This window comes from Petaurus breviceps, unplaced genomic scaffold (genome assembly GCF_028583685.1).
Source record: "Petaurus breviceps papuanus isolate PSGF00001 unplaced genomic scaffold, PetGlider_PUasm1.0 90760, whole genome shotgun sequence".
Classification (NCBI taxonomy): Eukaryota; Metazoa; Chordata; class Mammalia; order Diprotodontia; family Petauridae; genus Petaurus; species Petaurus breviceps.
In genome coordinates, this window is record NW_027187338.1 from 7937216 (window position 1) to 7943028 (window position 5813).

The window sequence follows — 5813 nt, forward strand, 5'->3', positions numbered from 1 at the left end:
TGCCATTTTCTTCTCCAGCTCATTTTACAGATGAGGAAACTGGGGCAAACAGGGTGAAGTGACTTGCCCAGGGTCACACACCTAGTAAGTGTCTGAGGCCAGATTTGAACTCAGGAAGATGAGAATTCCAGACTCCAGGCCTGTCACTCTATCCACTGTGCCACCTAGCTTGGAATCCCTAACTTCCTTTAAATCTCACTTTAAGTACCCCCTACAATTTTTGACCTTTCTTAATCCCCCAGTTGCTAATGCTCTTCCCCCAAAATGACTTTCAATTTATGTTGTATAGATTTTACACTTAGTTATGTATATACGTGCATATTGTTTTCTTCCAACAGAGTGGAAACTCCATGAAGGCAATATGACCACACAGTTCCTGGCACATATGATATGTGCTTGACAAAATAAATGGCGAATGAATGAGTGGGCTGCCCAACCCAACCCAAATGTCTTGATGAATGCCCCACTTCCAGACCTGCAGGGAGGTTTCTAGAAGCCACAGGGCTCCCCTTTGGTTCTCTCCTGTTGAACTTTTTTCATCAGTGAGTTGGATAGTGACACAAAGGATATGTTTATCAAACATGTCAATGACATGATGTCCAGAAGGGCGAGCCAACAAGTTGGATAACAGAATAAAGAGCAAGAACGATCAAAACAGGCTAGAAATACGGGGCCAAACCTATCAGGATGCCAGGTGCTGAAACATTTTGAGGACCTGGGATTTAGTCCCTGTGGGAGAAGTAATAAGAATAATCATAGCTAGCATTCATATCGTACTTTAAGGCTTGCAAAGCTTAATAGCTTAAAAACTTTAAATGCTGAAAAAGCTTCTGTTTTACCAGTTTAAAACTGTACTAACACTTTTGGAGCACCCCTTATTGTCTCATTTTATCCTCACAATCATCCTGGGAGGTAGGTGCTATTGTTACCCCCATTTTACAGATTAGGAAACTGAGGTAGAGAGAATATAAGTGACTTGCCCAGGGTTACACAGCTAATTAGGGTCTGAGGCTGGATTTGAACTCTGGTCTTTCTGATTCCAGGCCTATCACTCTATCTCTTAGGGCACCTAGCTATCTTAACCAGGGTAGCTAAGTCAAAGAACCTCCTGTCCTCTCTAGAGAAGTGTCCATGAGCTGCTATGGTTGAAAGAAAATATCTCTTGGCAACCAACCTTGTGGGAACAAGTACCCACTAAGCTCCCTAGCCCACCCCTAAAACCACTCTAGCCTGGGATACCTGCTAAAATTTCTGTTTGGTTGGTTAACTTTTTTTTTCCATAATTTTCTTGGTTTGCTGTTATTTTTTCTCAAATTTTCCTTGATCTTTCTTATTTGATTTTTGAATTCTTTTTTAAGTTCTTTCAATAATTCTTTTTGGGCTTGTGACTATTTGACTTACTCTCTGGGTAATAGTGGCTTTTTTTTTCATCTAACTTTCTCTGAATATGAACTCAGACCTTCTTCTATACCGTAGCAGCTATCTATGATATACCTCTATTACACCAGGGTTTGGGTTTTTTTTGTTTTTTGCTTTTGTTTTGTTTTGTTTTGGTTTTGTTTTTTTTGCAGGGGGGAAAGGCAGGGCAATTGGGATTAAGTGATTTGCCCAAAGTCAAAGGCTAGTAAGTGTTAAGTGTCTGAGGCTGGATTTGAACTCAGGTCCTCCTGACTCCAGGGCCAGCGCTCTATTCGCTGTGCCACCTCACCACCCCTCAGGCTCTTTTTCCTTTGCTAATTCATTTTTATTTTGTTTTATTTTATTTTTAGGTGCTTATTATTGTAATCAGGTTTTAATCTTGAATTGTGGGTAATATTGCCCCAGGCCTCAGCTCCTCTTTACTGCTATTTTCTGAATTCTGTCTAGGGGTTCAACCTCAGGCACTCCTCTCCTCCCCCAAGCCACAGCTGTATCCCTCCTGTGCCTAGGTTTAGACATGCGATGCTGTTTAGGACTGGGGGTGGGCTGTCAAGGGGAGGGGGTGGAGACAGTGCTGGCCAGCAGTGTATGGGAATAAGGGGGTGCAGTTAATGACCACAAAAGCACTCTGAGCCAACAGTGTGACCCCAGCAGCCAAAACAGCTCAGTGAACCTTAGGCAGCATTCATGAAAAGCCTACTGTCCAGACCCCAGGGAATAATAGGCCCATTGTGTTTCCCTCTGGTCAGGCCCTATCTGGAATAATGTGTCCAGGGTCACTGACAAACCAGAGCTTGAGTCCAGAGGAGGGTGACCGGGACAGGGAGGGGACTGGAAACCACGCCATCCCAGGATTGGAGCCTAAGGGATTGAAGCAGGTTTAGCCTTAGAAAAGAGAAATCTCAGCAGGGAAAGAGAGAATGTCTTCAGGTGTCTGAAGAGTTGTTGTAGAAAAAAGGGGTTGTTATTGTTTTGTTTAGTCCTAGATGGCAGAAATAGAAACAATGGGTAGACATAATGGGAAGACGGATTTGGACTCAAAAAAAGGAAAAACCTGTCTGGAGGGGAGGATGGTGCAGGGGGTAGAGTGACGGGCTCCTACCCTCAGCCACAGACCCTTATTAACTATGTGACCCTGGGCAAGTCACTCATGCTCTCTCTATCTCAGTTTCCTCACCTGTAAAATAGGGATAATAATAGTACCTCCCTCCCAGGGTGGTTGTGAGGATAAAATGGAACAATAAGGGATGTCCCAAAAGTCTTAGTACATTTTAAAACTATTAGAACTTAGCTATTAAACTATTAGAACTAGTGAAGCAGCTAGCTGGGTTTCAATGTTGCTTCTACCATTTTTTAACTGTATTAACCAACAAGTAGTTATTTAGGACTTGCTGTGTGCCCAGTGCCTGGAGTCAGGAAGATCTGAATTCAAATCCAGTCTCAGACGTGCACCAGCTGCATGACCTTGGACAAGTCACTTAACCCTATTTTGCCTCAGTTTCTCATCTGTAAATGGAGACACACTGGAGAAAGAAATGGCAAACAACTCCAGTATCTTTGCCAAGAAAACCCCGTGGAGGGTCATGAAGAGCTGGACACAACCAAAAATAGGGGGACAAAAGCAACAACATGTACCAGGCACTAAGCTAAATACTGATTCTGATAGGAAAGAAATATGTAGATTATATGGAAGATTGATTACTGTGTGACCCTGGGCTCGTAGCCAAACCTTTCTGAGCCTCAAGCTGCTCGTCTGCAAAATGGGCATAACATCTGCAGCTCTCTCCTCAAAGGCTGTTGTGAGGCTCCCAGGAGACCTCCATAAAAGGTGCCTCAACAACCTTTTTAAAGCGTGCAAATAGGAGGAGTGATGAGCCCAAGGGCTACAAGGGGGATGAGACTTTGTTTAGTCTTTGTCACTTTTCTAAGTCTTAACACTTTCTTCCAGGATCCTTTCCCTTCTTGTGGAACTCTTCAGAGATCTCCTTCCCCTCCCCCCTCCCCCCATCCCAGCAGGAAGACAACACAACAGTGCATAGGATTTCAAATTAGAGGTCATCTAATTCGTCTCTACAAAGGAGGAAACTGAGGGAGAGAGAGACAGAGAGACAGAGACAGACAGAGACAGACAGAGAGAGACAGAGAGAGAGAAAGGATTTGGCCACCACGACCCAGGTCATAAAGTAACCCAGCTGAAATGGGAACCCAGGGTTTCTGACTCTGAATCTAGGACTCTTGGAGCAACGCCACAACCATTTCCTTCAGCACTTGGTTCCTATTTCTCTTATGGTCCTTCCTGGCCCAGCACCACCGGGTATTATTCCTGTCCCTGTCTTATCTCCCCTACTGAAGTGAGGACTCCCTAGGGGCAGACGAAGACTGGGTCTCATTCGTCTTTCTGTGGCCTCACAACTAGAGGACCTTTGCACATAGTAGGTGTTCCCTGAATATTTGTTGAATGAATGAAAGGACAATCCAGAGGGAATGACCGGGATGCATTCAGTTCAGTATAATTTAACAAAGGGGGCATTAAACACTTGCTGTGTGCCAGATTGCTGTACTGGGCCCTGAGGAGAAAACAGATCTTCCAATCAGCTTTTATTAAGCACCTACTGTGTGCCAGGCACTGAGGACAGAAATAAGAAATGAACTATAATCTCTGCCCTCAAGTAAATTACATTATAATAAGGAGATACAACATAAATGCAGTGTGGTGGCCAAGGAAGGGAGCTTTGGTCTAGGCACTCATATGCACACAGGGATTGTGAGGAAGGTTACAAAGTAGTCAATTGTCGGCTGTTCTAGCAGCTTAGGGAGTATAGATTTTATTATTTCTAGAGTGAGAGGTGGAAGGGGGGAGGGCAGGGAATGAGTAGCAGCAAGGCACATTCATACGGCAAAATACCTGATCTGAGCAGGTCCTGGTTTCTGGATGGATTGGGGGGCTGGGGCGGGGAGTGAGGCCTGGACTGGCACACACGATTTAGTTAAAACAGAGTCATACTCCTACAGGGCTTAGAGTCTAGTTGAGGAAAGTGATGCAGACTAGGTGGCCAAGGCTCTTTTGGAACCTGTAGATAGTAAGCCAGTCCAACTGAGGAAGAGCCATGAGAACAGCCGGTGATGTCAAAGGAATTCTCCCAACCTCTGGGTTTAGCCTCAACGAACCCATTTGTCAGGGGCCTGGTGGAAGACATTCCTTCACTGATCTCAGGTAAACCTGGGGCCATCCCCCTTCAGATTCTTGGATCCTCGCTGAAGCTGCAGATACACCAAAGGCTTCCCGATAAGTCCATGCCCAACTCCTTACGCCAGGAGGTACCTTATATGAGGCTGTGATTGGGGGCTTCTTCTCTCACTCTGCTCTCCTTCTTGGGTAATCCCATCAGTTTCTATCAATCCAACTAGCATGTCTGTGCAGGTGACTCCAGTTCCCCACCTCTCACTGCCTCCTGCATATCTCCATCTGGGTGTCCCAGAGGCATCTTATTTTCGACGCATCCAAAAAACAAACTTATTGTCTTTTCCCCTAAATCAATCCCCTCCTCCATCTTATTGAGTACACTGTCATGGTTCTAGTCACCCAAATTTATAACCTCCCTCACCCTCAACTCTTTCCTCTTCCTTCCTCCCCTGCCCCTTATATCTAAAACTTGCCGATTCTCAACATCTTTTGCAGCCTTCTTTCCACTCATACCACAGCGGCAGTGATCCAGGCCCTCTTCAGCTCCAGCCTGGATTATTGCAATAGCTCCCTAATTGGTTTCCCTGCTTTTCCAATCCATCCTCCACACAGCTTTCAAACCGATATTCCTAAAGCACAGGTACCATCATGTCACTCTTTCCTGCTCAAGAAGTCCCCCTGCTCCAAGGAGTGGCTCCCCCTTGCCTCCAAGATAAACTAGAAACTCCCTGGCCATTTAAAGTTTTTCCCAATGGATGATTCCACTTCCTTGCATCTAGTGAGGTCCTCTGCAGTCAGGGTTCAGACGTCATTATTCACCTGGAACTGCTCTCTCTAAAGTTACCAACAATCTCAGAATGACCATTTGTAATGTAATGCCAAGGAAAGGCAACTTCCCAAGGTTCAGAATACCAGCATAGGTGCTCTCCATTTTATTCAGTGACAAACCAAGAACAGAGAAGATCAAAACATGACATCATTCAAAATACAGCATTTACTGAGCGTGATTAAATAATCTCCAAGTACTACCCCACCCCAGGACCTTCCAATCATTCAATCAATTACAAAGTCTCTGTTCTAAATACTTCTCCACCCCTAGGCTATACCTTCATTTAGTTCACCACAAAGCCCCTCTTCTCAAATGGAGATTAGTTTCCAAACATAAGGTCAAAAGTTCCCCACCCCTGGATCACAATTGAATCTACCCCAG